This window comes from Gambusia affinis, linkage group LG18 (assembly GCF_019740435.1).
Source record: "Gambusia affinis linkage group LG18, SWU_Gaff_1.0, whole genome shotgun sequence".
In the NCBI taxonomy this organism is placed as follows: Eukaryota; Metazoa; Chordata; class Actinopteri; order Cyprinodontiformes; family Poeciliidae; genus Gambusia; species Gambusia affinis.
In genome coordinates, this window is record NC_057885.1 from 15,081,794 (window position 1) to 15,102,916 (window position 21,123).

The following is a 21,123-nucleotide window of genomic DNA, read 5'->3' on the forward strand; positions in this document are numbered from 1 at the left end:
TTCATCTTCCTGAGCTCCCCAGCTGTTCCCAAGGCTGCTCCAGCTCTCTCGCACAGATGGCAGAAGGGTCGAGGCACTTTAATGAATTTTCAAAGGAGCTGCATCGGCAATATTAAAAGAAGCCCCTAAACTTAAACACGCCTGACACCAGAGTCACATGCATCCGCCCCGATGAGACGTACGATAAACATACATCATTTCTAAATTGCATGGGTGGATGCATGCCTTTCTCTCTTCCCTCACACATACACACGCAAATACGCACACATATTTATATTACTGCTGGTAACTGAAAACATCCACAAACAAAAGACAAAAATGCCACATCCTACATAGTGCCGGACATGCTTAATTAACAACGTTGGCTCGAGCGGGAGGGGGTCACAGGTCAGTTTTAATGATGAGTTTACATATGGCAGCCACCGTGTTGCCTTGCAAGGGAAACGAGCAGCGCTTCTGCTGATCCATCTGTCCCTTGGTAATGACTGCACCTGGCCTCACATGGGTCGGCGTACACAGGTACCCGAGCGCAATGAACGTGCGCAGAGAGAAACACAATTAAAAAGCAATAAGCAAGCTCCCATCTCGCAGCCACGTTGTTTGCTCATTATGTCTAATTATGTATTTGAGACGAAAATATAAAGAACTCCTTTCCACGAGCCTTTCAGACAGTCAACGTAAATGTTTGCTGTGCAATGAGGCCCTAAATGACTCTGATCGTGGACCTGATGAATTTCATTTGGAAATGCACTTGGGTGTCAGGCATGTCCTTGTGACCCGCGTTAATGGGTTTGTTTAGGAAGCTGATTTGCGAGTTGAGAGTTAAATATCCAACGTATCAAACATCAATACAGCCTCTCTTTATATACTTCACCAGCTCACACCACTGAGAAAAAGAATCGCTCCAATCTGAGCTTTTTTTTTCTTTTTTTTAAACTGCCCTTGCTCAGGCCAGCTGACATGTAGCTGCCTGTCTTAACAATAGGCTAATGGGCCAAATGTACGGGGCACCGCTAGGACCATCAAGGCTTTTTCTGTTCCCTCTTTATCCCTATTCCATCCTTTTTTTTCCTCTAGGCACAAAAGTCTTCATCCCACCTGAATGTAGCTAAACTCAAGGTCAGAGCTCAGCCTTGAGCCCCCAGGTCTCTAATCTCTCAACTTCTGATCAGTCATCAAGGTCTGTCAGGCCAAAACCATTTCTGCATTTTAAAAAGTCTTTTTGTCTTCTGAAACAAGAGGGTCATATATTATAAAGGAACAGAGATCATACAATGACATTGAAAAGTATTCACATTTTGTCATATTTCAAACACAAACTTCTAAATAATTATTCTTTATTGAGAATTTATGTGACAGACAACAGGAAGTGGTGCATAATACTAAAGACAATTATGCATAGTTTAATAAAAATTAAATAAATAAAAATCTGAAAAGTATGGAGTGTCTTTTGTATTTTGCTCCCTTTACTTATTCCTAAATAAAATCTGATACAACCAATTAACTGACCATTAGAGAGCGCAGGGCAACAGACATCTCACCACTATTACCATGTGCATTAAAAAAAATTATTTAAATGAAATACATGTATATACTATTTTTAGCTGTGTAAAAATAGTATATACTATATAATTTATAGTTAAAGACTAGTAAAATTGTTTCGCATATCGTTGTCTGATTGGTTACGTACCTCCATACAAACTCTCGTTAAAAGTTAAAAAAATAAAATAAAAATGACGCCATTGTGGGGCGCACCTCACCTACGCCCAGAGCTGAATTCAGGTGGATTTGCTTACCACCACCCTGGTGGTATGGGGGCGAAGTCGGGGCTGACGTCACATCCGTCAGTGAAAAAGTTTGTCTGATGGACAGTCAAGCCGCGGGAATTAGACATAAATTCGAAATGGAGCAATAAAAAAATAAAAATAATTCAAGTGATTGTTTTAAATCACTAAATAAATAAATAAAAATTGTTAGAGAGAAGAACTCATCAGGAGAAGCTAGAGCCGAACATCACAAGGCTTGGCTAACTGCATGTAGCAAGGCTAAGGCTTTATTCTGCTTCCCCTGCCTCCTTTTTGGATCTGACCCAGCATGGATTAACAGAGGTATAACTGATGAGGTAAGATAGAAGCTAAATGTGTGGTGTAGGTCTTATAATTAGAAGAAGCTCGTTGTAATATAGTAGTCTACTTTTTAATAGGTGCTATCACAGATGGCATAGATACCCTCCACCGAATCTGACTTAGATTGAGCAGTTTTGTGAAGGTGGTTTTAATTAAGCTACTTGTTTGTAAATGTTCTCCAAGAAATCTCTGCGTTCTCCACAGAATGGCTGGATTCATTCTGAGATTAAATTACACACTGATTAACCCTGTTTGCAGCTGTTAGCACTGGATTTTATGTGGAACTATCAGAGTAAAGGAGCTGATTACATGTCGAAACTTCTAGAATTATTAAAACAAAATTGGATTTTATTCTACTTCACTACTACAACCACCAATAAAAAACATTACACTTTGTCTTGAAAAAGATTCCGATACTTTTGCATGGAGCGGCAGGATATTCGACTCTGGCTATAAGTCCCTGAAAAATAAACAGATGTATGATTATATTTTTCCTTTGCCTCCAAACCTACATGACTAAAATCTTCATGTTATTGTCTAGTTTCATTCTTACTTGAAGAGAAGAAAAATAAAAGTGCAGTACAGCATTTGGGCTTTCAAACAGGAGACAGCTATAGCAGAAACGGAACATCTGCTATAGAGCTAACATAAGCATTCCTCGTTCCCTCACTGTCATGCCTGAGCAGGCTTTAAACTGGACAGCTCTGAGTCTGACAACCTCCTGATGAAGTTTTTTTCTTTCTAACTACACTCATCAAACTGCCACAAAGAAAAGGGGTCGTTTTGCACCTCAACAAGACAAGGGAGTGTAAAACAAATCAGACAACATATATATTTTCTTCTCAATACACAGAAGACTGACAGGGACTCTTGAAATCTTTGCTGTAACAGAAGAGAAAGAAGTATTGTTTTTTTTCCTCCCAGGTAGAAGGGAGTGAGCTCTTACAGTATTCCTTTCTAATGCCTTTTTCACCCATTTGTTCATTTCTCTCTTTACATCGAGGCCTTTCCGTCTGCAGCTAGCTGGATCGTAGCCAGCAAGAGCCATTCTGTCCCATTATGTGGTGCTGTAAAAAAGAGAAAAAAAAAAGAAAAACAGCTGTTCCAATTCCACCCTGGTGAATAGGTTAAATGGCGAAACAAGAAACAGGGGCCTTTTTTGTCATGGTCTAAATTGAGCGACGAGTTCTTGAGGTTGGACTGTTCCTTCACGGCTGCCTTCCAGCTTTTGATTTCCAATTAGAGACCACTCAGTCCTGCAGCCACTTTGGACAGCCAGCCCTCTCTCCTCCCTTGTGGATATCTGTGAGAGTGTGGCTGCAAACATAAGGTCGGAAGAAAGACGGGAACCATGTAGAAAACCATTGTTTTTTCCTCCAAAGATCAACATAAATTAATATTTATAAGCACTCCATAAACAAGAAAAGTGACTGTGCCTGGGAAGTTTAGGTCCTAACATTTGTATCGACGCCTCTCAGGTTAAAATTTACTCACTTACCTGTACAGGGTCCTGTGGTTGGACTCACAGGACAGCTAAACACTCATGACCACTCACACCTGAGGGCAATTTAGACAAGACTACCCAAACTAATGGTCATTTTTATTCACTCTGGGAGAACCCAATTGCAGATGTTGCTATATTTTGAAGATGCGTCACAAATGTCATTGCTACGTTAGATGTTTGGCTTGCTTCATATATGAAGTTAAAGTTGAGCAGAAGGACAAAGTGTGGTTGAATAATGAGGACATGTTTCAGTGAAACATGAGAAGTTAGAAGCCCATTCAAGAGTTTGAGGAAGATTCAGCAGGCATAGACTTCAGGTATAGTCAAAACCTTTTTCAGCTACCTCACTGAGATGTATGCAGGACTTGTCACTTCATGGTGAAGGAACTTTGACCAAGTACAAAGCATTTTTACTGTATAGTGTATGGACATACTTTTCAATGAGCCAGCGTAAACACTTTATTGGTCTTACATTGCAAAATCACCAAGTCTTTTTGTTTAGTTTCTCGTGTAAATATCTTATTACACTTAAAATAAGACAAAATTAACTTACAAGTAACCAGTCAGCAAACTATAGGAGTGTCTTTTAAATCAATATTGATGAAAACCTGCTAGTTCAACTGGCAGATTATGTCACTTATAATAAAGGAAAAGTGAATTGTCATAAGTGAAATAAATGAGAGAAACTAATACTTATTCAAGAATTACTTACTGAAAACTATTCTTGCTGAAAAGTTGCTTAGAAGTTAGTTTTGGATTATTTTAAATGGGCCTAAGAGATACTTGGTAAGATTTTGTGTTTTTGCAGTGCATAAAATACTTAGATTTTCAGAAAACCTGTATCTTGAGTTTTCATTAGGCGTATCAGCCATATTTATCAAAACCAATAAAAACTAACTACTGAAATAGATACTTTGAAATACGATACGTCAACCTCTAAATCTTGTTTTTGAAGAATGAAAATTGTGTTAAGCAAAGTGATGAGTGTAGAAATGAAGTAATGAACATATGCTGAATAAATTGAAGGGTAAGACTAAGTGTTCAGTGTTCTCCACATGCAAACTAATGCCACTTTCCCTTTCGCCCCTCAATTGATCTCAGAGACAAATTTCCCTGACAGAATATTAGCCTTCAGTCCTTTATCTCCAAGACATTAAAGACTACAGGTGTATATGAGCATAATGTAAAGCACAAGGGTAAATCGGGTTTAGGCAGAACTTCCAGAACATGACTGGGAGCGAGGAAGATTAACAACTTAACACTCATTTGTTTTTTTAATTTATTTGTTAATGCACACAGTGTTCCACATTGAGCATTCACTGAATTAACATATTAATTTGGATATGTGATTTATAATTTTTGGGAAGACGTGGACTGTATGTCAGGTAAGAATAGGTATGTTTTGACCAACAGAGCTACCATATCCCCTGGTTTTGCCTTAATCGTGTCCCTGCTCCTGCTGCTGCTGCTGGGCGCTGACTGTTCTGTGATGAATGAGACAAGTCAAGACCGGTCGTGTCAAAACTACTGTCTCTTGAGAAAGCTGATGTCCTTGTCCAAGAGCTGCAGTCTCAGAGGGACACGCGATACACCACCTCACACTAAAAAATCCCACCAAGGATAGATAATGTCTTAAATTTAATCCAAATTCGTGGATAGAGGTCAACCTTGCTAAGCCAAAAGATGTGTACAGTAAAAAGGCAATTTTGGCATGCTATATAATAAATTAAACACCAGACCTGAACGGTGATTGTACGAATAAAAACAAATCTATTATTTTAGTTTATGAAGTCTTATAACATTGATTGTAAACAAAAAAGGTATTTGGTTTAAAGAGATGTGAGGTAAAATGCTGCAATGACGAGATTTTTATTTGCTCTGTGTAACATAAGGTAGAGCTCCTCCTCCCCCACCTGTTTCTGCTTTCTGTCACCCAGCTAACCAAAGCTACCTAGTTGGTTGGAAACATAAAAAATAAAAAAATAAAAAAATAAATGCACTGTGTTTCTAAAACATGAACTAATGGTCGAACTAAGCAACTAATGGTTGGATAAAAAAAAAAATCTGTGCATGAACAGTAACTTGCCCACTTTGTCATAACGCACAAGCTTTATGTAATCCCCAGTTCCACGACCACTGACCACTGCAAACGTCCCATAAATCCTTCTTGTCAGTTCAGACAAGACGGCACAAAGAACAGACTTCTCAGCTTTCTTTCTTTATTTTTTGGGTGGGGGGGAGTTTTTGAAGTTTCCTGCTGTGCTGCGGGTTCTTCCCAGCATAACTAAGACGCTGAAAGCAGCTTATCTGCTTAAAACAGGAAACGGAGAACGGGCGGCGGGTGGGGAAAAAAAGGTGTCTGAGTCTTCCGTCTATTTCCTGGTTCACAGAGAGGGCTTATTGAAGGAACTTGTTTCTCTCCACCATCCTCAGTCGTCTAATACATTTAGACCCCTGCTTCCTCCATTGGTTTTGATAGGCCAGGCGTCCAAATTTCCTCCGCAGGACTCAGGGAAAATCAATAATACTCAGTTGAGTGCAGAAGGAAAACCCTCTATTAACAAGACAATGTAATTAGAGCAATAGGAGTGTGAACTGGGCTATGAGCACGGTAGTTATTCTACCTTATACATATGAATGCTGTTGAATTTGAGCATTATCATTCTTCCCGAGTCAGGATTGTGGCACCAAGTATTATTTTAAAAATGGTACCTGCTCCTGATTATCTCCTTTCCATTTTTATTAAGTTGGACCGTTCCCTTTGGATGCTGTTCTACCAAACAAGCCAAATGCTAATGTAATTGAAACCCCAGGTGCTTCTAGTGGCTCTTGAAGTTTGACATCAGTCCCTGCTACCCTCCTCCCCTGGGCCCAATTTTCCCTGCATGAAGCTTCAAGGTCCTCAGCTGAGCTCTCTGTTTAGCAACAACAGCCACACAACAGTGTGAATGTGTGTCAGACAGAATGGTAATGAGTATCCGTGAGACCCAACCCCGATCTCTCCCCCTCCTTTCGGCCTGAAAATAGATTTGTTCCTACATGCAAAACGGATATTGTAATCACATTTTCTTGTCCCTGATCCACCTGGGGATTTGTACCGTGCACACCAAAAATGTAAATGAATGCAGCGAGATAGACATCACTGGTGATAAATCACATTACTTCTAAATTCTGCTTAGGAACACAACCAGACTGCACAGTAAGCAACACTGATTGTAACATATTAGCTCACCAGTTAGCCATTTCCCTCACTGTACATCTTGTTCTACTTAATTTATCCTATTTTTTTGATTTGCTTTATTGTTCATTTACAAGACAGCAGTGTTGTGCTTTTGGGAGAAAATGGACAGAAAGGAGGCTCGTGCTGTACAAGACCAATAGAATAAAATTAGAATTCAACAATCATACATTTTTTGATGGATTTCCAGTCTTTGATTTTGTTGGGCTCTAACCAGCCACTACCAATTTTACCACAATAACAAATTATCTTTAGCAATTATTAACAACAACAACAAAAAACCTCTCACATTTTGGACAGATTGAAAATGCAACTGAGTGAACAATGACATGTTTATAGTAAAGTAAAAGTATGATTTCCTAAGTTTCATAAAATAAATGCAACACTTGAATTTGTATCAGTAATCCCAGTTTTATTGTATCCTTGACCTTGGATACAAGTATTCCCATTCTTTAAAGCAGGAAATGCCACTAAAGTGAGGCAAATGTACATTGATCTTCCAATATACAAGAAATAAGCTCCTCAACTTGCTCAGATGGACAGTCAGAGCAATAAACTAAAACATTTCAAACAAGTGGAACGCTACTAGTCCTCATAACATTTTCTGTAAATCATAGAAGTAATTACCATGTTGTTGTAACTTAATTAACATATTGCCAAAGGGACTATTCTTGGCCAGCTAGTTATGCTCTTGTTGTGGCACTGTGGAGTTTTTGTGGGGCACATAGTCTCTAGGAGTTTATTATGCCTTTGGTTTTGTGAATTGAATGTCCGCAGTTAGACTAACAAGCTTTGGGAGAAGCAGGAAATCTAAGCACACAGGGTGAGATAGTAAATTATCTTGGAGACTTACGGGAGAAGGAGCACTTTTGTGTGCATTTGTTTGAGCACATTTGTTTGCTCAGTGTGGTTATATAACACTGCGAAGAAAAAAAGACTTACCGGTAATAGATGAGGTTCCTGCTTGTGCCCTTTTTGCCTGTACCCTTAAAATGTTGAAACAGCAACAAATATTAATGCAAGTTGGACAAACGCAGGATCCTCAAGGGAAACTATCTAAGATGTTTCATGTCCTCCTCCTCCTTGTCACCCCCCTTCTGACAGGGATTGTTCCTAGCCCCAAGTCTGTATAATGCTAGCAGACCATCATTTTTCAACAGAACTTGTGACAACCTCCTCCTGCATTAAAGTTTGGCTTTCTGTACGTTGTAATGTGCTGACATTTCCTTTTTCTTTCTCTTTCTCTCCTTCTTATTCCCACTTCCTACCCCTCCTTTGTTCCACCAACACCACGCTCACAGATGTTACCAACTTTTCCACACTAGGTAAGTCATTTTATTTTCCATAGCACAGTCCTCCAGAGTGAGTTGTCTTGTTATTTTGGGAGTGATGTGAATGCATAAATATGGTAGAGAATTACACAGGAGTTGGAGCTGACGCGACTCAGAGATGCTGCTGTTTGCCTGGTGGAAGATATTCAGTTTTTTGCCATCATCGGCTATCCTAGTCCCCCTCTTCGCCCCCCGGCCCCCACATGTGAGAATACACATTTTGAGCTGTGTACCTTCAATTTGAATTGTATTCAAATGAGAATCAAATGGCCCAGATGGTTCAAAGAACACATCAGCAATGTTGACTTAAACAGGCATGGTGTTTGTTTTCACACTGTGGAGAGTGGGCGGAAGTTTAAACCCAATCCTACCATTCTCGATGCACACATCATCAAACCTATAGGATATATAACGGTGTTCATGTGAGAGCTGTATAATCTATTTAATTGGATTTGGAATTGCAATGTTTGAAATATCGCAATCACAAAAGGCTGTTTGGATGTAGTACTTTGGTAGGCTTTTGCTCTCTGCGTGTTGAAAACAGATTGGATGAGTTGATTGGACTCTGTAAAGACTGAAATACAAAACTCCACAAATAATGGGGCAAATATGTTGATAATGGAGAACAACATGATTAGCATGAAAATTTTAATCACAATGGATAATATAATTTCTCTACTTTATAAAAATCTTACTCTTAATGCTGCCATCCATTCAAATGTCGTGTATATTATATAGTGCTATAAAGTAATTAACCCCTTAGAGATTTCTTCTATTTCCAGTGACGTTTCAAATAAGCAGGGTTGATGTACAGAGTAAATACAGTTTTTGAAATGACAGTTTAATTTATGAAGGGAAACAAGCTATTGAAATATATATATATATATATATATATATATATATATATATATATATATATATATATATATATATATATATATATATATATATATATATATATATATATATATATATATATATATTTAGCATTTTAACTATATTAACATTTTAGGAATAATTTTAGTTTCACCAACCAAAACAAGACCTTATTACTGCCAGATGTGTAAAAATTATTTGTATAGCACATTTCAGGAACAAGGCAGTTTAAGGTGCTTTACATCAAAAAATCACAAAAATGCTAAAGTCATAGAAACACAGTCAACATTTGAAGCATTGCATTGTGTCGTTGAATTTCAAAATGTTTCATTAATTTCATTAATGATGTTTCCAGTGTTGTTGGTGTGTGAGCTGGTTCTTAATATGGACTGGATAGTGGAGCATTGGAGGGCGAACAATTAGAAATGCTTGGTCATACAGATAGGAGCTTGATATTTCCAGCCACGAATGGAAGTTGTCTGAGGTTATATCTCAAAAGGTTTTCGACAGCGACTTGCTTCAAAAATGGCACAGATCGAAATATTTGTATTTTTAATATATATATATATTTAAATCAAATTAATACTATCAGGGTTTTTTTTATTAAGATCCATTGTGGACTGTAGCAGAAAAAGATTGTCAGTCAATCACAGGCCCAAGATTGACAAACCACTGCCCCACTCATAATACAAAAAAAAAGTGTGCTCAGAAGGACCTTCTCAGTCAACGATGAGGCTACAGCGCAAGAAATTTTATTATGTGGCCATTTTGAATATATTGCGTGAAATTGAGATGGAAGATTTTAGAAATCCATTGATTCTACGGTGCAGCCCAAATAGTTTACCTTAGAGGTTCCTGTTTTTTTGTTCCAGCTCTCTTCTCCTCTCCCATTTACAGTCACTATAAAATAAAATGCAGCCTCTTTCTTTAGACCTTAAAAGAAAAGAAATGTCTTGGTGTGTTATAAACTGTGTTGCTTTTATTGAGAACAACCACCTTCATTTTTACTGAATTGGAAACGTGAACAAAAATTGTTTTAGAAATGAATTAGATCTGTTTCCTTTTAAGTCTTCTCAGTATTGGAATTTAAAAATAAAGCCTGCTGAGGATAAAACGTATAAGAGGAGTTTTAGTTTGGAGAAAAAAAACAAAAAACCTTTCCTGTTAGAAAAAAAAATCGTCTGGATTACACCTAAGAGGCTAAGAAGCACATGAGCTCACAAAAGCACAAGAGCGAGGCCACAGGAGGATGACGGTCACCCTTGGTTTTATCTGAGACAGATGACAGCAAAGCCTGTATTGGAGCAAACGCTCCTGCACTCAGATCAGATGATCAGCAGGGAGACGGATCTGCAGATGGACAAAGGTTGTTTTGTAAAGGGCAGAACACACTGGGGGTGAATGATGCAAGGGAAAAAAAAAACAACACACACCTCCTTTAATTTATGTTTAACAACCCTAAACTCTGGTGGCTGCAGCAGACCGCAACTCTGTGGAATGGCCTTCAGATTCTTCTTGGCTTAATGTGACAATTTCTTTGTGCAAATATTATAGGCCACTCCTAATTTCATTTTTTTTTCCCAATATAAAACCTTTAATCTTCTTAAACAATCATGACAGATTTTTTATTTTTATTTTTTTTTTAGCTTGTAAAAGCTGTTCACATTCCCCACCTCACCCAGCTGGACTGCTGTCAGCCTCCTGCTGCTGTAATTTCTGCTGTGAGTATGAGGTAATCCTTCCCCAACAAAGCACATATGCCTGCTATTGTTAAAAAGAAATGATTAGCGCCTTTTTGACTCATGTGAGGAAGAACACGCATTGACATGGAGAGTCAGCGGAACAGAGGGGATCGTGACTCAAGCAACTAGAAAAAGAGGGTGAATTAATCCCTGGCAAAAATTAAAACATTGTTCTGACTTTTAATACACACATGTAAGATACGCATTTTGTCTCTTTGTCACAAACTCTAGTGCCTTTTTATTTGGGAACATCTGTAGTAAGCATACAAATATGGGGTTACAATGCTTGGTTTCTATAGCGGTAAATAAAATATGCTCACTCTGTAACTGAAAAGCAAAGAGCAAGAGAGGAGAAAAGGGGGAGTAGAGGTAAAAAGAGGCATAAAGCATGCATTTGTTGTCCGTTATCCAGATCAACAAATCATTTGTTGTACTGGATTTTTAGGGGCATCATGTAAACGGGGAGGCACACTAAGGAATGCAACACAATTAATCCCCTTCTTTTTCACTTAAATGCACTACTTTTTCAACAATTCTACATGACTCTAAACTAAATAGCAGTTTAGCAGAGGATGATATTTTGTCAGAAGTCGTTATTGACGGGTCCGCAACCAAAAAAATAACGCAAAAACTCTTCATCATTTTACTTATTTTGGTCCCGATCTCCTGCGCTTGCTGGAGTCTATACTTTGATGCATTTTCATGCTCGCTCGACTCAAAAAGACCCTAATCGCTCCTTCTTCTTCACAGTAGTAGACATTTGTGCTTTGTTGTGGAAAGATTACATCACACTCAAAGCAGAAATTACAGCTGCAGTAACCTTAGAAGGCTAACAGTGGTCCATCCAGGTTAGACGGAATATGTGAAACTGAAAGGGAGTGCAGCATCCTTTGTTTTCTCAGAGTGTTTTCAGAAATGCTCAGCGGGTGGCAGGAGAGGGATAGAGGTTAACGGCATGACTGAATCCAGGGTAGCGGGGTGTCGGAACAGGACATGCAGAGCACCAGTGGTTCTTTGCATCTGCTCATGGGAAAAATCAATTGCCTAATTTCCAAGGTGAACCTGGTGGATTTTACATGGGGGGAAAAAAAATATAGAAAAATGTGTTGCATCTCAAATGCTTCTTTTTCTCTTTCTCTCTCTGAGGGCATCCAGATATCTCTTATTGTGTAATTGAAAACTCAGTGCCATGCCACTACAACCAGAACAGTTTGGCCAGTCGGCAAAGCATCTGCGAGCAGTTCTGGATCTGGCTCCACTCTTTTGAGGCAGGCGCTGGCAGACTGATTAAAAAAAAAAACTAGGAAAAAAAAAAAAGAACACCCCTGGCTAGCTGAGAATAATAAGTACCCATGGGAAGCTGCCAGATGGACATTTACTGTGAGCCTAGCTGGAGAGGGAGAAATCTGTCAAACATCACACCGGGCATCTGTGGGGGGGCAGCGCAAGTTCACGTCCACTACAGTGTGTCGGTTGAGAGAAGGGCTCTTTGTCGAGACTAAAAGCTGTTGGATTTTTCTTTTTGAAATATCACATCTAGTTGATGCATTTACCTGCTTTTCAAGGTCAGCAATTCGCATTGCATTAAAGCACAGCAGTTAGAGTGAGAGCTTTAAATAATGTCCGGATAATGGATGCTGGAAAGATGTTTATCGCCTTTTTCCTCCCCGGACTCAAATGTTAGCCCAGTTTCCTGGCAGTCGCTGGCTGTTAATCAACACTTTACTTAATTTAAAGCTAGATTCATCTGCGCCGCTCACAGGTGCTTCTCAGTAAATCTGACAATCACGGGAAACTTTTAATTCAGTAATTTAATTCAGAGTAACTCTGCAAAACATAATGATGTATTTCAGGTGTTATGTTAATTTCCATCATTTTATGTTACAACTAATAAAAACCACAAAATTTAATTTCTCAGAAAATTCAAAAAAATTTTCTGCAATATGTGTGACTCAGTCCAGGGCGTCCTTCCATGTGGCAGAGGCACACAACTAAAAAATCCAAAATTTTCTGTTGGGCTTTTTAAAAAATTATTTTTTATTATTATTTATTTTTTTTAAAGAACATGGTTTTTTTTGTTTTTGTTTTCCCCTTAGACATCCACATTTGCGGACTGGTCAAATATGATCTGATTATTCAGCAGTGATCACTGAAGCTTTAAAACACACTTCTTAATACCTATGTGAAATCTTTAATATATTAAAAAAAAAAAATCAAAATCATCTCAACTGGAGCAGGACTATCCATCCATTGTCTATACCTGCTTCTGACTGGAGGGTCACAGGGAGACTGGTTCCTATCTGGAGTAGTTATTGGATAAGAGTTGGGATGCACGCTGGACTGGTCACCAGTGCTTCACAGGGCAAAGAAACACCACTTTACTGGAATCCCAATTTCCATTTCTTGAAGGCCAGCTCATTGAAGTTGTTAATAAAGTAGGCTCAAATAGTTATGGTATGCTCAGGAGGGAATTAAGCCATTTGGTTCACATGTGTAGGACTACATATGCATTGAAATGCAGCAGTATTTTGTGCTCAAGGACTGTAGTTTGAAATCCTGGCCTTTCTATTCAGTGGGGTGCCTGTCGACATACAGGAGGTATAAGCCACAAAAGTTCATTGCTGAAGAAGCTGGCTGTTCAGAGTGTTGTGTCCAAGTATATAATTGGAAAACTGAAGTGTGGAAAAAGTGTGGTAGAAAAAGGTTCAAAAGCAGCCTTGAGAGGATTGTGAAGGAAAGTCCATTCAAAATACTTGTCAGTAAGCTGAAATTTCAGTATTAAAAATCTTTTTTCTTCTTCCTCTTTCTTTTTGTGCATGTTAAGCAATACTTTTCGGAGACGCTGAATTTTGAGTTTTTTTTTTTTTTTTTTTTTGGCTGTCAGTCATCAAACATCAAAATGGACAGAAATATACAAAATTAATAACTATAACTTATGAAGATACAGTGTCTGTTGTGATGGAAGTCAGGGTAATAATTCTTGGACACATGCCTACACCCCAAAAAAGTATGCTCTACCTCAAGTAATTATTGCAAGTGTTATCCTTTTGACTTCCAGGAAAGACGTCCAGTCTATATATGTATTTTGCCCCCTCTTAGTTAGAAAGTTATAGGCGAGGAATTACAATTGCCTTATTATGCCGACGGAGGCTCGAGGGTTTTTGAGAACGAACGAGAGAATAGGAGCACAAAGAGTTCATTTCAGCATTGTCAGCAGTGAAGTAGGAGCTCGTTTCTCTTAGACAAGCTGTGCACCTGTTATGATTGCATTATGTCTGGCAGTCCTCCCTTCAAACAGGAATTGAGCCACAATAGATCAGTGATATGACACTGGCAGAGAGGAGAGGAGAGTGATATCGCTGGCTGCTTAGTTAAGCAGATACCATTGTGCCGTTGAAGTCTAAAAGTAGATCTGTGCTTGATAAAAGGCCAGCCTGGATAGAGTCCAAAACGCTGAGGGCTTTGTAATCCTGCATAGTGGATTCCTCTGAAACGTTCTTGCCTTTCCTCAGAGGTTAAGAACAATATTCTCCATGGATAATGCAGCACTTTTTAAGTCTCCATTTGGGCTTTCTCATGCAAAACTACATTCAAAATATAAGAGAATAAATAAGTTCACGGTATTAAATTTTTAATCATTCCAGTTTGCGTGTCTCGGCTGTTCTGCTATTCACTGAAAGAATCCATAATTCAAAGATAATGTAGCAATGACCTCGTGTTTGCAGTTTGCATAAGATTTCTTGCCGCCATATCCTAAAATTATTAAAGTTTAACCATAAAGAGTTTTGTGGTCAGTTTTTAATGTCTTCCCTCATTCCCCACACTCGGCTCAGAGGGTAGTTAAAAAGGGCTTTGAATGATGGCTCTTTAGTGTGACTTGCATATATTTCTAGGGAATGAGACTTGACACATCTTCAAATCTTCACTTTTACAGTCATCTGTAGAAAAAACAGAGTGTCACAAGTCATCCGTTGATTGTTTTTTGGTTTTCCGTAGGCTTTAGTGTTAAAACTTTTGCTGAAGGTGGATTTTAACCCAATGGTGACATATTTATAGTTTTCTGGGAGAGATTTAAGCTCTTGTTTAATGAAAATAAGTTTCTTGTCTTGGTCTCATCTGACCAAATCCTACTTTTTGTGAGTCACACTTGCAAGGCCATTACCTCCCTGTGGAATTTTGCTTGAGTCTCTTCTCCCTTCAGTTCTTCGTCTGGGATTTGTCCCATTGAGCTGGATTTCTTAGGTTGCATTTCATCCTGGACAATCAGCGAACAGAAGGGGGTGTAAACAATGGAGGATCTGCTTTTTGTTGTTGTTGTCCAACAGTATGATAACAAACCTTTGTTAAGAAATGTTGCATGCTTCCCTTTTATAATATAAACACATCTCAACGATACACACCACAAACACAAAACCACACAAAAAATGTGGTCCTTAATTTCATACTGTAGAAACCAAAACTTATTTGTCCAGCAGGATTCAGAAGCACGGTAATATGAAGCGTTTCCAGAAAAATAAAATAACATTGCTGTAGCACCTCCCTTAGGAAAGAAGTGTAAAGAGGGTAGTTTGTTTGGATTGTTCATTTATGTTGTGAACCCCCTTGTTGACCTTGGTGGTAGAAATGTCTAGAAGGTGAAGTTACTCCAGACATATGATTACAGTTAGCTTCTGAGCATATGCAAGAGGTATTTCACCATTGTTTTTGCTAAAAAAATAAAATAAAATAAAAAAAACAATGACCCATTTTTTATCATGGTGTTTTTTCCTCACTTCACAATTGTATCAAATTAAAGGCTGAAATTTTCTAAATGGTTCATTTTCAGATCTGTTTACTTATGATACAAGATTAATTTACTTAGTTGTTTTTTTTTTTTGTTCCATGCCAAGCCCATACAGATGCTGTGACAATACATTACACATCAGTTTGAGTAAACAGAGGTTTGGTTGACCAAGTGCATTGAGGTGATGGGGCTGTTTTAGCGAACAGATGGCTTATCTTTAATTTTAGCAGCAACGGCGTCAACTACCAAAGCTCTATAGGTTTAGCTGGGGAGTGTTGCATTCATCAGTAACTAACAGCATATGGCAGTGGCACATTAAGGTGTCATTTGCTCTTTTTCCCTGGTTTATTTGCTGTTGTACGAACTGTACAGAAGCCAAGCATTGGATGCTCACTTCACAGGACAAAGTGTGTTTTTTTTGTTTGGTTGGGTGTTGGGAACTCAGCTTTAGATCATATGCTTTCTGTTTGATCAGCTTTTCAAAGAGCTGCAGTAATTTATTTGCTTATTTATTAATTATGATGGTGAGAGTTAGCTTAGACCCTGGCCTGCAACCACATACATGCCCATTACTTTTGGCATTTGCAGCAATTTTACTACTTTTTCAAAGCTGTTTAAAGTTTTGGTTAAACTTATGTATGTTTAATTGGGAGACAAGTGGAAAGGCAATTTATAAAACTATTTCTGTGTCAGGAAGGGTGTTATTTTTCCTGTTTGTCAAACTGAAAAAGTCCAGTACTGGCATTGCTTCTTGTCAACATTGGAAGAAGAAGCCTTATTAATAGATGTTCCACATGTCTTATTGTTATCACTGGCCTAGCTGTCAATTAATGTCTTGATTATGATCATTGACTAGCTTGGTCTGTTCAGTCTGTGTTTAAATCTGAGAGGATTAAATTTACTTAAAATTCCTTGGAAAAAGTACCCCTTTCCCATCTAGCGTTGTCACATTTTGTCACATTACAACCACAAACTTTAACATATTATTGTGGAATTGTATGATATAAAATAAAAACTTTTTTGCCATTTCTCTTTTTTTATTATTCATAGAAATCTGAAAAGTTTCTGTGCATACACTTCAGTAATGCGCATTATGTCATAGGACATACTGTTAAAGAAAAACACACCTATCCTCAGGCATGCACTACCCCCCAATTTGTGAACTTGTGTTTCTGGGAAACAAAAAGCCTAATTGTACCAGTTGTCTGCACTTTTTAACACCATGCCTAAAGGTTAGCCCTTATTTTAGAATCACTGTTGTTCAGGAAGGAATTAATACTCTCTAATCACCTGCAGTGCTTTTTCAGTTTATTCCTTCTTGCTCACTTTCTGTTTTGACACCCCTTTTATGCTCTCACTAAGCCTCTTCTTGTGATACGGCACAGCATGCATTCTTCTTCTAAAAAAAATAAAAAACCAAAACCTTCAGCCTCTCCCCACTTCCTTATTGTTATTCAATCTCTCGCTAATAAGCAGCATTAATTAGCCTGCTCTTCAAAAATATAACTTTCCATTTTGTCTTCAGGGTTTGGTCATTAAGTGAACAAAAGCAGTCAAATGGCTGACACAATAAGCTGAGCTGATTGAGTGTGCAGCCACAACAAAACCTGGCTGGGGAACAATCAGAGGGTCCTGCATTTTTTATAGCATATTGTTTGTGCGTTGATTTTATGGACTACAAGGTTTGAGATTGTTACTTTCAGCTTGCTTTAAAAAAGAAAAAAAGTGCTCTTTCCTAAGTTAAAATTAGGCTGATTATTTTTAGGACATATAAAATTACAAACTCAGAACCCCCTGAAATGGGCTATCTCATTCAACTTCCAATGAATAACATTCTAGAACGTCTATAGTCACTAGACATCCCGAGCTTCTAGTGACTGTAAAATCACTAGAAGCTCCTGTCAGACTCTATAGTGACAAAGATGAGCCAAAGCATAAGCTGTGCCATGGGGCAATTGGTAGGTACACCAAAGGTGCCAAACCCTAGTTAACGCGTTAGTCACTGTAAGACCAAACATCCTAAGTTTTGCATTGCGTAAACTAACGTCAGGGATTTCCTATGGTTCAGTGATACACTTTTATGGATCCTAAATTACTTGGAACTGTACAGCTTAAACAAGATGCTCTGAGGCTTCATAACAAGCTCAAAGAAAGTATGGAAGACAACTCTGGAGACCAACTCAAAGGTCTCTATTGGTCACCTTCTCTACATAGATATCAAATTGTAGGCCAGAAGTGAACCAAACATCAACTGACCCAATCAGAATATGCATCAAGGGCATTGAAATGTTATTTGGGCTGGAGAAGTTCAGCCAAATAGTAATGAGGCAATATTTTCTGTTAATGTCAGGTTTTGACGAGACTGTAGAGTGCAGTTTTCCTCATGCTTTAGCTGTTACAACCTGTTATTTGAGATACTGTTGCTTTTCTGTCATTTGAACCATTCTACTCATTCTCCTCTTGCCTCTGTAAACACATTTCCACCCATAAAACTGCCTCTCACTAGATAATTTCTCTTTTTTAGACCAAAAACATAACACATAGAATTTGATTGGTGCCACTTCCATATGTACTACTAAATTGGATATCGGATAGTTTTTAAAGCATCTGCAGCCTGAACAATCATGTCAAATTTTATCAGACTGCATCACAAGTATTCTGCAGAAGAAGCCAGACATAGTAAATCCAGACATAAACAATGGCTGCAGTAGGCATTGAAGACCCTTCACTTTCTTTTTTTCAGCTCAGTTTCCTTTATAGTTTTATGACAATACCATCAACTCCCAACAACTTAAAAATTGATCGGTAGATGGCGGCATCCATTATTACTTAAGTAAACAGTGCACTCCTGTATGGAATCTATGTTCTTCTTCTGCACTTGGATGTTGCTTTGGGATTGTAAACCCTTCACACAGGAGTCTGACTGCGGTTACATTTTATTGGTAGCAAGAATAACTATGCCAGAAATAAACAAATTTTAGCAAAAATTTGGGAATTGCGCTGTTAGACCTGCTGTGTATATGTAGCTGTAGAGTTGATGAACACCAATTTCTTAATTCTTATGCTTGGTTTGTACTTCACAAGTTATTGTTACCACATCAAGGTATATAACTATTGAGTCGCTGCCCTGTTTTTGGCTCATTCACTGTAAAGTAAGCAATTGAATCAGAGTCCCTGATAAATGCACCCTTTAGAATATACTGTGGATGTTATTTTAAAGTCAGAGTTCATATTAGATGCTCTGGCAAAAAGGTACTGAAATTATTATAGTAGCTTAAGTCTTGTGGTCTCCTTTGAGAGAGCCTCAGGCCCAAGTAGGCTGGCTCATCCTTCGTCTATTTTGGCAGAACATTTGAGAGCGATGAAGACCACTGGACAGATTCCACAGCCTTGGCTCTCAGAAGGTTGAATGTCAAAGGTTGCTGGATGGACAACCCATCTGCCGCTCTGGCACTGCCGTATACAGTGCAGACCGAATGCTTGAAATGAGAGCGAGAAAGGGGAATATTTGGTGAGAATCTAAGTAGAGACAGACTGTGGACATGGCTTGCTCAGTGGTACTTGCTTAAACTGGGCATCAGCAAGTCATTACAGGCTGTCGCCGTCAACGATCAGCACAAACATGTTTAATATCTTTGCTGTAGGTTTGCATGTCTACAGGCTATTGTCTTATGCTACAAATTGCGCCTAGAAGCTGGGCTCCAAATGTAGCCATGACTGAATTAACCTCCAACATTTGTCACACTTTTGCTATCTGAACAAATTATGTGATAGTAAAACAAGAAAAAGCAAAGATAAAGCTAAGAGCACTGCAACAATGGAAACAGTGGGGCCTTCGGCATTAATCTCTGAATCTCTTCCATTTTTGTCTTCCTTAAATTACTTTTTACATTGCAGTGAAAGTCACTGCACCACAGTCAATAGAAGCAAAGATTGGATCTGCAGAGGATTCGCTGTGTTTACCCTGCAGAGTTCCCAGTACACAGAAAGCTGCTTCTCTATGTCCCAGTACAACAACACACACTCTTTCTTGACCGACACCAAAGTAGAAACTTGCGTTAATTAGTCTATTGTGGCCTGACATAGTGAATCCAAGTTGGTAAATAGTGATATGAATGTGTCCTCAAACATTGCTTGGTGCAGACTGAGACTTTGGGGCATATGGGATATTTGAACCAAGTAGTTTTGTTGTTTCATTTGTGTTTTGACATGCAACTGACATTCGTTCAGGTCAAATGCACTTCTAGAAAGTGAAACCTAGGAAGATACTGCTGTTGGTTTTCTCTTAGCCAATTTGAGCTTAGTATTTACCATATAAGAAAGGATTTTTTTTTTTCTTACAGATTTCTATATTTTTTCTGTAATTTTATGATTCCATTGAATAATGGAGAGCTTGTATTATTTACTACAAAAGAAAACCAAAATGTTGGCTTTTATTACAAAAAAGGCATGTTTTTTTGGAGCATCATAAATATGGTTTTGAACTATTTTAACTTCTTTTTTGGAACAGGAACTGCAAACCTACTTCCTTGGGATCTTTTTTTGGGGGGGTCGCATTGAAGCCATTACTTGTGTCAGAGCAACATAACACTTATTATTCCTTTTGCTATCTTGTTTGCTCCTCTCACCTCTTTTCTTCTCACTCCTTCTTTTCCTCTTTGACTTTATAATCACAGAAGATGGCAGGCAAAGAAAATAAATCAAAAGTTCTGAATGCAAGTCTATCCAGCTGACACAGCACTGTTATCGACAATGAATAATATCTGTCACATTTTTATTCTTCCCTCTCAGGTTTCCACAAACAGACACAATGTGTAATCTGTTTATATTCTTTCAGTGAAATCACTGGATGCCATCCCCTTTCATATACAAATACAAAATAGGCTTGAAATGACAAAGCCAATCTAAGTAGGTTTTTAATTTAGGGGAAAAAATGTGGAGGAAAAAATAAATTAAGCTACATATTGCAAAATCATGTACCTGAAATCATATCAATTATTGGGGAAAGAACAATTCATTTATGAGCAGACATTCAATGAGGCTGATTTGAGTTTGGCGCATTGTGATTATATTAACATAATCCAGTCATGTTAAATTGGATCAGTAACATCATTAAAGCAGACCCAGCTCTCATTCTGTGTCACTAATTCCCCTCACTCTGAGTCTTAATGAGAAATAAGGAAGCACTTACAAGCCGGCGCACAGACTGAACGGCAGGTAGAGATTATCTGCCGGCTTCGCTCAGCTTCACTCTTACACTCTGTGCCCGGTGACATTCACTATTACAAAGAGCCCACCTCCTAACACACACATACACGTGCAGAAACAAAGCGAAACCTACATACATTTACACACTAAGGAGTAGACACTTGGTGCTCTTACTGATCTCCCATGAAAAGTACTTTGTAATAATGTCAGAAGAATTTTCTAACATAATTAGAGGAATCTTAAAAAAAAAATTGTATGCATTCGAGCCTTGCTGAGGAGTCAGTACTTTTTTTTATAAAACATTTTTTTTTTTAA

The 21,123-nt window shown here is 38.3% G+C and overlaps 1 protein-coding gene across 43 annotated transcripts in view; it reads left to right on the top strand.

The window, feature by feature from the left end:
• LOC122820557 (receptor-type tyrosine-protein phosphatase delta-like) overlaps positions 1-21,123 on the top strand; it is a 437,628-nt gene that overhangs the window by 114,068 nt on the left and 302,437 nt on the right. For 42 of the 43 annotated variants that reach the window (XM_044098059.1, XM_044098069.1, XM_044098058.1 and 39 more), the window contains exon 4: positions 8,170-8,193. The exons of the other annotated variant lie outside the window; for it this stretch is intronic. The gene's annotated coding sequence lies outside the window, so the exon portion shown is untranslated. The remainder of the gene's footprint in view (positions 1-8,169; positions 8,194-21,123) is intronic. 43 annotated transcript variants of the gene reach the window in all.